The following is a 12,365-nucleotide window of genomic DNA, read 5'->3' on the forward strand; positions in this document are numbered from 1 at the left end:
GCACTGAGACATTTCAAATGATACCAAACATGTATAATACTGTATGATAATTGTTCATATTATACCATATAGATTTTTGGGTGAATTCAGGTAGGGATGGGTGAAGGGAATGATGTGTAAATTGGGAGGTGATCAACTCAAGTGTGATCATGTCTCGAATGGGGATGGTAATAAAGCAAGAGAGTTCAAATGTAAATTTCCTTTGTTTTCTCATACCCCTTTTCCACCAAAAAAGAACTGGTTCGGAACTGGTGCTGGTTCAAAGTTGGTTCAACTTGCGAACCTTCTCAGAACCTGTTTGTTTTTCCACTGACTAGAGAGCCCAGAGAACGACGTCGTTACATCACTGTGTACGTTGCCATAGGCTACATCTTAGCTTTCCTAGAAATGCTTGCGCCAAATTCAAGCATAACAATTACAATGGCGGACTACATCGTCTTTCTGCAAATGTTTCTCCTGGCTTTGCGATCCTATATTGGGGTCAGAAGAAGACGTTTAGAACACATTTGTGCTGCTCGTCTGTATTACTATAGACGGAGGTTACGTTCGAGAAGAAGTTCGACCAATAACCCCGACCCCAGCCCCCGACGTAAGCACGTGGTAAAAGAACGGTTCTAGTCCAGCAAAGAGTTGGTGCCGCTTTGGAACCAATTTTCCTGGCCGAGAACCGGTTCTTTGGCTGTCGAAACACAAAGAACTGGTTCGTGAGTATAGGCACCGGCACCAGCACTGCCTTGGTGGAAAAGGGGTATCAGAGAGGTGCCCTCTCTGCCAGTTCTTCCAGTTTCTCCAGTCTTACAGTTTTCCCTCCTTGACGCTGTGGGTCAAATTCAGATGAGCCCCTACGGAGTGGCAGACGGCCTACGCAAGTCGACTTACGCCAAATAACACTTACGAGTAACACTTGACGATGCATGACATATGTAGGAGAGTAGCGTAAGCTTTGATGCCTCTCGCGGTTCAAACAAACAGGGCTGGGCAACAAACTCAAGCTCCTCCAACATTTCTCTTTAAATATTTTCGTTTTAGACTTCTAATTCATGACCGTGTTTTGTTTTGCTCTAGTCAAGTCAAGTCAAGTCAAGTCATCTTCATTTATATAGCGCTTTTAACAATGTAGATTTTCCAAAGCAGCTTTACATTGATAATAGGAAATTAAAGTAACAGAGATTATTTTGGCTTTATAGCAGCTCTATTATCTGCGCTTCCTTGTTCATATCTATATAAATTTGGCCTTTCTCCAAGAAAAGGAGATTTGATTTTCCCCGCTAAAATTATATTCAAGATATTCAATTAATGTGATATGTATTTTTGTCATCTTTGTATCTGATATATTTCTTGTCAACATACCAACATAAAGATTAAGTGACTATAGACCTTATTCAGAGCAGCGCCATGACAGGAATGAAAGCGAGGTTGTGAGGGATTGCATGTTTTCAATGGCATCCGCTTTAAAAAGCTGTTTAAAGCTCCTAGATCACTTATAATTTTCCAGAGCTCATGTTGTCTAGATTTTTTTGTCAACAGAATTTTCTTGGAAATAAATGTTTTCAGTGTTTTGTAAGCAGAACAATCCAAAAGCACATTAAATAACAGTACAGCCCGCTGAAGAGATGTATGTCTATCCCTCACAGGCACAGCCTCACATTCACTCGCGTTTAAAACCAAAAAGTACCAATACATTACGTAATTGGTATACGTCGTGGGACAGAAGCTGGGAAAGATTTGCATGCAGGTATGATGTTCATTCTATTCATCATCTGTTTTATAAACAGTTCATGTTAGTATTGTGTATTTACCAGTAACTAGCTTCTATAATCTTAACCCAAAATACCACTTTATGTTCAATTTGTATTATTTTCTATATTTTTGATGACAGTGGTGGCTCATACTAACTTCATTTATTGCATTAACAAAAACTAGTTTTGGACTGCACATTAATAGCCTTACCTTATAATGTTTATTCATCAGTGTTAGTGATATTCGTACAATTTATGTGTATGTTAAGTAAAGAGGGACGGCACTTGTGTGTGTCAACCATTTTTGAAAAATAAATTTGCCTGGTTCAAATTCCTAAAAATTTGGGTCGCAGCTCAATGACTATAGGAAAATCTGGGTCCCTTGACCAAACCAGTTGAGAACCACTGCCGTAGACCATAATTTCCTCATCTCCTGCCTTGAACATTGTGGAGGAATTTAAAGGAAACGCCCTAAAATAGTTTAGCTCTTGCCCATCAAACTGAAGTTTCTCTTTTTTTTCTTGGAGAATTTTCTTCTGTTGCTCCTGTATTATTTTCTCTATATATGCTTCCATTAGATTAGGCACCATTTTTAGGAAACATGTTTCCTTTCATTGTTTTGCAGATGACACTCAAATATATCTGCCATTGAAATTGAATCTTTCAATGGCCTTACAACCTGTATTGGCTTGCTTAACTGATCTCAAACTTTCTATGTCACTAAACTTTTTAAACTTAAATGAATCCAAAACAGAGATCGTCGTGTTTAGTCCCTATGGGTATGATATTCTTTAATGATCTCTTAACCTAGAGCAGTTGTCTTGCTTTTATAAACGTCTGTAAAAAACTTGTGTCCTATTTGATAGTTACCTTAAGTTTGAAAAGCAGATAAACTTGGTCATAAAAGCCAGCTTTTACCATCTAAGGCTCATGGCAAAAGTGAAGCCTTGGCTCTCTCTTAAACATTTTGAAAAGGTAATTCATGCCTTTAATTCTACCTGCCTTTACTACTAGAATTCTCTTTATGTATGTAAAAGCCAACAATCTATTTCTCATCCTCAAATGTTGCAAAATGCTGCGGCTAGATTTCTGTTGAGTGCGTGATCATATTACCCCACTTTTAATGTCCCTTTATTGCCTTCCTGTGTGTTATAGCCCTTACAAAAAAAATAAGTTCAAGTTCATCTTAAAGCTGCAGTCCGTAGCTTTTTTGGGTTAAAAATTATCCAAAATAAATTTTTGAGCAAGTACATAACCAGCCAGTGTTCAAAACTATATGCTTGCCTTAGCTCGATTCAAAATGGTAAGCTTATAATAATGTTTTTAATTCCAGTGGTACTGGTGGATTTCCGCGGGATATTCGAGCATGTCTTTGCATCATTGCGTCACATCTGTACACATAAAGAAGGTGTCTTGGCTAGTAGGCTATGTTGCGTTTGATGATGTTGGAGGTGGGGATTTATAGCCTTTTCTCACAGCACTTAATATAATTAAACTTATCAATTTGATGGCGGATCCAGAAAGGTTCAAACGACAATCACCAGTGACAACTGGAGATTCACCTGTTGTAAAACGCGAAAGACTTCGGAGAAAAAAATAGACTGCAACCGGCCCATGCGAAAACAAGGATAAATATCGGTAGGGCATTAAATGTAGTCACGCAATGCTGATGTTGTTAACATTAACAATTTGAGAACAAAGTATAATTTGCACGGTTTGACATGATATGATAAGCGAGCGTTAGATTTAATCAGCACAATTTACTGCAGTGCTTTTTTCCCCTTAACATTAGTTGGTCAGAACAAAAGTGGATGTTACTTACTTGTTCAGACGACATTTTCGGTGAAAATTCTTATGTTGGCCATACTTCCAAAAAGTAGAATCTGTGATTCCGAATGACAATATCCACACCACCAGCTCGGTGATTGACAGCAGCACATTCTCCTCAAAACATTGGATTCATCCATGCTGTGCCATGCCAAGGCACAACCCACGTAAAGTTGATAATTCCGCGAATAACTGCAATTGCAGATTTCGAACAGAGACAAAGAGGAAAAACTGCGGACTGCAGCTTTAAGTAAAGTTCAAGTATATCTTTAAGTATACTTTATGTAGTAAGTATACTAATTCAATGTATTAGAACTAGAAGTACTTGTAAGTGTACTATTTCATTACTACTTGGTACTACATTGGCCCAGATTTTAGTGTATAAAAGTATACTTTTAAGTGTAACAGTAGTAAACTTTGTGTTAAACGTTTTTCATTTGTACTGCAACTATGTACTGCAGCTTGAGATACGTGCAGCTTGAGATACGTGCAGCTACTGTGGGATCATCAGTTATTGACACTTCCTCGGTTACGTTAGGCAGTTTTGAACTATTATGCAGTTTAATGTTTGATGATTGCGTTATTTTGCATTTGCGTTAGCAAACTTCTATCACTTGTTTCTGCTTCTTCTTCACCTGCGTTTTGGTCCAGAGAATCTGTAGCTTACTATTTCAGAAGATGAGCAATAGTGCCCCCGGAAATTCAGTCAGTAGCGGGGAAAGAGTAAAGTAGATTTGAAGTAAATTCCTATGTACACTAGCAGTGGACTAGCCTAGACTAGCCAATATTTTCAAACAATGTAAGTTTATAAGACAGTATGTAAAACTATGTGGAAAAAAGTATTTAATAGGCTATTCAATAAAAAGAGTAAACACAACTACAAGTGAAGTACCCTATACTTAGAATACTTAATTATACTTTTAAGTATATCTCGATCAAAAGATTGAGTACAAGTAGGCCAGATATACTTTATATATATTTCTGAGAAAAAGTATATTTCTGAGAATTAGGATACATAAAAAAGTAGACTGAAATTATACTTTCTTATTTTAGTTTAAAAGAAGTATACTAATAGCACACTTGAATAAACTTCAAGGGTGAAGGTAAACTCTGCACGACAACGGCACTCCAGGACCGACGTTGCCTATCCTGACTTAGGATCTGGTTCAATGTTAATTTAAAAAAGAAAATAAAGGCATAGAACATCTCAGGTTACGAATGTAACCTTTGTTCCCTGAGAACAGGGAACGAGACACTGCTCGAATGACGCATTGGGGAACACCTCAAGCGTGACAGGTATCTGAAATTACTATCAAATCACGGCAATCATATTGACCAGCGACAGCCCATGAATCATTAACGTGCGACCTGGAAGTATATAAGGGCGCCTTGCAAACATGACATTCACCATATCGTCTGAAGGGACTGTTTGGCAGGCAGGCCCCGAGGCATGGCAAAAAGACGCAGTGTCTCGTTCCCTGTTCTCAGGGAACAAAGGTTATAGTTGTAACCAGAGACGTTCCCTTTGAAAGGGAACTCGCACTGCGCATTGGGGAATGATATACCCATGCCGCCATGCTAAGGGGAGTGCATGCCCATTGGCAGTGACAGCTGTCAGAACCATCAAATTCAAATCAAATGCCAGAACCACTCACCCTCAGGTCACACTGGGCTGTCAGTGACAGCATTCCCTACAGTCATAGCCCAAGCTATATGCTTCACAGGAAAACCTCCATAAACTTTGTTTAATGAAAGGCCTACCTGGGCCTGCTCAAGGGCCTAGGACCACAGCTTCAAATTAGAAGGGGTCCCTTCTAGGGAAAGTGGCTAGGGAATCCGAAGGAGCACCAGCCAATCACTATTCAGGGGAACATACTCACCCAAAATGCCAATAGGAAGGCCTGACCTGGCATCACTTACATGGGACAATTCAGTCTGGCCAACTTCCACTCTGTCCAAAGACAGAGCCTCTGGACACTTGCCTTAGGTAAGGCATCCAACCCGAGGGACTGCGAAGCTGACAGTGAACCACTCGGCCCGGATCTCAGAGACGGGGTATCCAGGAGAGCATGACTCAGTATAGCGCTTACAACCCTTGACAGCGAGGGGAGTTTCTCTGCTCGATCCACAGATCTACCCAGCACTTGTGTTTCAAAGCACTGTGGAGGCCTGAAAAGGCCTATGGGCTGACTGCCTGACCAGACTCAGGAGGCAGAGTACTCATAGTGACCCTCAGTGAGGTGAGCACATGGCCTGCCTGGTGGCAAACAAGGCTGTAGGCTATGTAGAAAAGAGGTTCCGGGAGGGAACCAGTAGCAGAAAGTGAACACTAGTAGGATGGCTACCTAGTGCCCATGCTTGGTAACTTGCCTTCAGGGAGGCCTGGTGAGGCCTACTACCTGATAGCCAGTCAGGCTAGCTGTCCTGTTGCCCACATGTGGGAACTCGCCTTCAGGGAAGCCTGGAGAGGCCTACTACCTGATAGCAAGCTAGAAAACTGGTTGCTATGAACCCTGATTCCGGGTGTCAGTCCCTGAGTGGCCTGCTAAGGCCAGCTGCCCAGTCCTGGGGCTCAGTCTCGGAGCAGTCTGTTATGGCCAGCCGCCTGAAAGTTTTCTTAGGTAAGAAACTGACTGCCATGGACCAGTAAGGTTGGGGACTGAGCTTCATGGTGGCCTGATAAGGCCACCCGCCTGACAGTGGTCTTACTAACTGGCAAAATTTACCTACGCTGTTGGGGGTTTGCCCTCTGGAAGGCCTAAACGGCCAACCATACAGTGGCAAATCTTATTTGGCTGATCATATTTGGGGCTCGCCTCCAGAGAGGCCCACTGAAGCGAATTGTCTGATTGGCCAGTGAATATTAACAGCCAAGCACCCAATGTCGGGGCTCAGGGTCAGGGAGGCCTGCTAAGGCCAGTGCCTTACCATCAACACTGCTGGTTGTATACCCTGTCACTCAAAAACTCATTTGAGGATTTGAGAGGCCTACTTGGCCTGAAGCACGCCAGTGCTGTCAGCCATCTATCCATACAGCTGGGGACTCGCTTTCAGGGAGGCCTGGTAGGGCCTACTAGCTGATAGCAAGTCTATTCTGCTACGAACACAACACCGTTGGGAACCATACTACACCAACTCAAATATTGGGGCCACCCACAGGAGGCCTCTTGAGGCTGGCTACCTGGTCGCAGCTTTAATGTATGTCCCACAATGTTGGGACTCTCTTTCGACGAGGCCTGTTAAGGCCTACTACCCATCAGTGAGTCTACTGCCCGAACTACTAAGGCCATCCACCTGAGGCAAGCTGGCCTAAAGAGCCCCTTTGGGGGCTGCCCGTCAAGGAGGCCTGCTGAGGCCTACTACTTGACAGAGCAGCCTTCGTTGGCAGATAAGCTGTTTACACAGCGCCTACAGTATCCTGGTACCTAACCTCATTGCCCGTGGCAGTGTACTCAGCAAAAATGCAACACCCTTTAAGCAAGGGAATTACAACATACGCCACCGTGCCTCATTGGAGGCCCCAGATTCAGGGGCCTACCATCTATACGCATAGACGTCAGCTCATGGCAATGCTCTGGCTTCAAGGGAGCGTACTTCAAAAACCAAAATGAAGTGAAGGTTAGAACTTTCCGTTCAACCCGAGCCATAGTGGTGTGGGGTAGAATCATACAGAGCTGAAAGTGGAGTACTCATAACTACCTTTTATTGACAGGGGGTACCAACCACCAGCCCCTGAAAATTTTAACAGAGGTGACAGGAATTTTCCTGGGCCCGGCTCAGGGGAGTCGGGCTTGCCTGCAAGCCAACCACCTTCAACCCATTGCTTGAACTACTCTAACCTGAGGGGGCTAATAGGCAGAGAGCTAAAACAGATGTGCTTTGAAAATAAACCAAGCGGCAGCATTCAACGTGTCTATTCTTTTTAAAATGTAGTTCTGCCACTTAGTGCTCTGCTAACATTCCAGTAGAAATGAGCGGCAGCCTCAAAATGCTCTCATAATGAGAGGAAGCCTAAGCTGTTCACATAGTTAACATCTAGAATGAGCGGTGGCACACCTCGTGAAAGCCCTTCTCTTTCTCCCCAATGTTCAACCACAGATGTCTCTCTGTGGCCATCATCGCCGCCATCGACCGGTTGATCACGGCAGCAGTTTGATTCGTGGCCCGGAGAGCTAGGTCTGTGGTGCGGCGCAGCTCAGCAACCATATCAGTGGACAGTCCCACCCCCTGGTCAAGATCCACCAGCAGATCGGCCAGGTATGCCTGCAACACTGCCATGGTGTGCAGGGCACCACTGGCCTGACCCACCGATGTGTATGCTCTGCCATTCAAACGTGATGTTGTTTTCAACGGTTTGGATGGCAGGGTTGGAGCTCTCAGTGTCTCAGCTCCTTCGAGAACTGCCTGTACGTGCTCTTCCCCCAGACAAAAAACGCACAATTTGTGTGTGTCACCCGACGTCAGATATCTTGGGCACGGGTCTGCACACTTCTGAAAGCACTCAGCCTTCTTAGTGCATTTCATAATTACCTGATTTTCAAGCGCTTACAGACAAAACTGTCCCTGAAGACGAAAAGATGATTGTCATGTTTGCAAGGCGCCCTTATATACTTCCAGGTCGCACGTTAATGGTTCATGGGCTGTCGCCGGTCAATATGATTGCCGTGATTTGATAGTAATTTCAGACACCTGAGGAGTTCCCCAATGCGTCATTCGACGCAGTGTGAGTTCCCTTTCGAAAGGCAATCAGTTTATTTATACTGACTACAGTTTTATAATAAGGCTAATAAAATATAATAAAAAAAACCTTAAGATAAATACTTATGGACTTAATAAATTTTGAACTGCAAATGATATCTTCACACTCCTTTGAAAGTGACCTACAGTATAACAACCTATGACATGAAATTCACAGAAATTCACAGAAAAAATCTCATGGATGTGGCTGTTGTGGGTCGTGAGGCACCAGCTGCTGCAGTAAATGTGGCGTATTCAAATTATTTTGATGTAGTTCTTTTACATTTCCACGCTTTAAATGCACATTGACCGCAGTGCACAGTTGTCCTAAAGCCAACTGACGGTGGTGCCAGGGCTTGGGCCCGTCATCGCTGCTTGCAGCTATAATCTCTTTAATTGTTTTGGTTTGTTTTGAATGTTGTTATGTTTGTATCAATGTAAAGCACTTTGGTCAACTTTCAGTTGTTTTAAACTGTGCTCTAGAAATAAATTTGACATCATATAATTCGTAATATTATATATATATATTAAAGTAATGTTAATGTAAAATTGTCATCTTACCCAAAGGTCTAATTTTATCTTTTTACTTCAAAATAAAAACTAAACTTTAACTCCACAAATCCAAAAACATTGATATGTCCACAAATCCCCATTATCAAATAGACAAAAATACAATGTCATAGGTCACTATTTTCAGAAACACAAAATTAGATCAATAAACCTCAAAACTGTTTCAGCTGACAACATCTCACAAATGTTGATATTCATATGAAATGACAAAATTAAAAATAGCATAGCCATTCATCAAAAGTACTGAGAAGAGATATATGGTCAGGAGAAAAATGTTTTTTTTTTTATATATATACAAATTGACTTTTTACCCCTTTTAAAAGAATGTACAGCAAAAGTGAGACAGAAAAATACATTTTTTTATGAGAGAGATGGGGCTGGCATATGACTAAATTACACAATGGAACAAGGAAAATACATTTTGTTATTCACACATCATGGGAAGATGATGTTTTTGTTTTGTTTGCTATCATGGTTCCAAACAGGCAAGTTTATAACCACAATCAAGGTTTGCATTTATGCCTTGAGAAAACCATAATCTGTACTTTGTTCTGGTGAAATGCAATACTCATTCTCCAAAACAGTATCTAGGTCATTGCACAACCTCCATTTTCAGCTCAAGATGAACATTTAAAAAAATCTGCATAAGATTTCATTGCTCTTTAGGCCAACATTAAACAAAAAATACACTGTAAAAATATCCTATTCAATTTATGGTAAAAAACAAAACAAAAAACTGACAGCTGTGATTTGCCAGTAATTCATCATAAAAATATGGTGAAAAAGTTTCAGGTAGGAGATGACATATTGGCCAGTATATGTTAACTTATAACTGTGTATTTCATTAAGTGATATACTGTCAAACATACATTTGATTGTATTTTACAGTAAATTTACATATAATGTGATGTTAAACCATGCAGTTTGTTTACCATATTAAGAAAAAAATTACAAACAAATGTTGCAGTGTAGCAATAATACATCACAAAATCTTGAATACTTAAATTTGAACATTGCGACCAAATTATGTTATTTTTCATCTTTGACTGATGGAGATTTAATTGATTGAATGTTACACATTTTTTAGTTTAAGGTGGACAGGTGTGGCATTGTGTCCTGCCCCAGTATGTGTGCTGTATCCTGCACCTGTGTACACTACATTTCTGTTTATTTTTTATGCCCAGTGTGGCCACCACCTAGTAACATCATATGCTTGTCAGAAATATTTCACTTAAGTTTATCATAAAAAGGTGTGCTTTTGGTCATGGTTGATAACAGTACTGTAGGCCTGTTTTATGATTAATGTCCTTGTAAATGAGTTTTTTATTACTTCTTTCCGTAGCTGACACAAACATATTGCAGATAACAATGTACTGGTGTATTATTCAGAACCCTGTCATCAAATTATGGCATTGTTTTTTAATGATATCAAAGGCTAAAATATAGTTTGTTCAAATCTCCAGTGATTGAGGAAATAAAAATAGCTCTGGACTCTGGACCATGAAAATACCTTTACTGACTGAACTTTCAACCTGCCAACTGTCCACTAACCTTGATGTTTTATGAAGACAACATTTTATGAACACAAAAAGATGATTACTGGATCATTCTGTTAAAGATTTTTTCACATATATGTGAAAAATCTTTAAAAGAATGACCCAGTAGTTATTTTAACTAGGCTATAGTTAAAAATCAGCTCACTTTGTCTCTGTGTTATATTTGATGATTATGGATATATACAATCAAATGAGCTAAAGCGCTAGGGAGAGAGTATTTTGTTTGTCATTATATTTGCTAAGTGCCTCAAACGTTATATATGGCTATAATATTCCCCTATCAATCTGTTTCGAGTTCTTTTGACATATACTACTTATTCCTAAACTAGGTAGTTAACTGTTGTTACAACCTGCCATATTTTATTTAAAATGCATGAGTCATCGACTCACCAAGACCAAGAGGATTTACCACCAGGAGGAGCTCTAGAGCAGTTTGCTGAGGTTATATATTGCTGAGGTTGCTGAGAGATATATGATTGGGTCAGAGTGAAAAAAGTGAGCAAAAATGTAAAGTGGTTTTGTGGAATTGTACACACCAGCCACTAGGTGACCACTGGATTTATAGAAATCATTTTACTTGTAAAGAGACACAAAATGCAAAGGATTACATGTCAAATCTAAAAAAATACAAAAGAAAATCAGTTACAAACTACAATTAGTAAGTAAAGCCACCCTGAACTGACTGTAAAATTCAACATCAACATCAATTTTACAGTGGTATACATGCGTCTCCACTCTTTGGCGTGCTGGGGAGGCAGTTTCAAACAGACGCACGCTGGGTACAATTCTGCATATCTGCTTTTTGTGTTACTCTGTGTGATTTCTCTCCACTTGAAGCACGACTAAGGATCTTGTATGCCTGCTGCCATCGTCACTATAGTAATAATTATCACTGTAATATAGTATAGTATAATAATTATCATTATGCTTAAGGATTGATTCAGTACATCCATTTCTTTAATGACTTTCATGTCTCACATAGGCCTAAATGTACTCAAATAAATATGTTTCTTATTGGTGCATAAAAAAAGTTTTTTTGTTTCTGACTAAACATGTCATCTTCCTAATGGCGTAACTAGTTCTTGAATATTTTTACAATCATAATCAGCATTTTGTCTTCAAATTGCTGAAATGTACAGCAGTGAATTATGAGGCCAGAATTATTGGGGGCAGAACGAGAGAGGGAGAGAGAGATTAATGTGTCCATGCAATCACCAGTAGGCCAGCAATTAGATAATAGGTTGAGCTCAGCAAACAGATGCTTTTAACTGCCCTTATTGATTGCTCTGACAAGGTGCTTTTTTTCTATCCACCATCTCTCTCTGCGTTTTTCTGTCTGCCTGTCTGCAGTTTTTTCACTCTCTACTTGGCTTGGAAATACATGGATGCCATGGCTGGTGCTGATTTGGCAGGAATCACAGAATGCAGAACCAACAAAGAGGAAGATGGATTTACTCTGTATTAGCATTTAAAATGGTGCACTATAATTTTCCAATAAAAGACTAGAATAGGCTCTAAGGAAGAGTACACGGTTTACCATACATATTCAATAATAAAATTTAGTCAGCACACATTTATTATTACAATAATAAATATTCTACATGGATGACAGGAATGCGCCGTGTGAGTCCCACACTTTAACATCCCACAGGTCTCAATGTTAAGGGGATACACTAATGTCAGTACAGATCCCTTGGTGGACATTGACTTAAAAATAAATAAAAACATTACTCTACTGTATCAAAATGTTTAAACACACAAGTGAGGGGCATGACATTCAAGTACTTCAATTATGTGGAAATTAGTTTCTGCTGAGTTCTGTGGAAGCAGATTCTGTTTGGGCCTGGTCATTCGCAATGAAAGTGAGGAGGAATAAAGGAATGTGGGAAAATAACTTAGCCATTTATATCTCAACACCAGCAAGGTAGATGATAAT

This window comes from Scardinius erythrophthalmus (genome assembly GCF_964197995.2).
Source record: "Scardinius erythrophthalmus genome assembly, chromosome: 2".
Lineage (NCBI taxonomy): Eukaryota > Metazoa > Chordata > Actinopteri > Cypriniformes > Leuciscidae > Scardinius > Scardinius erythrophthalmus.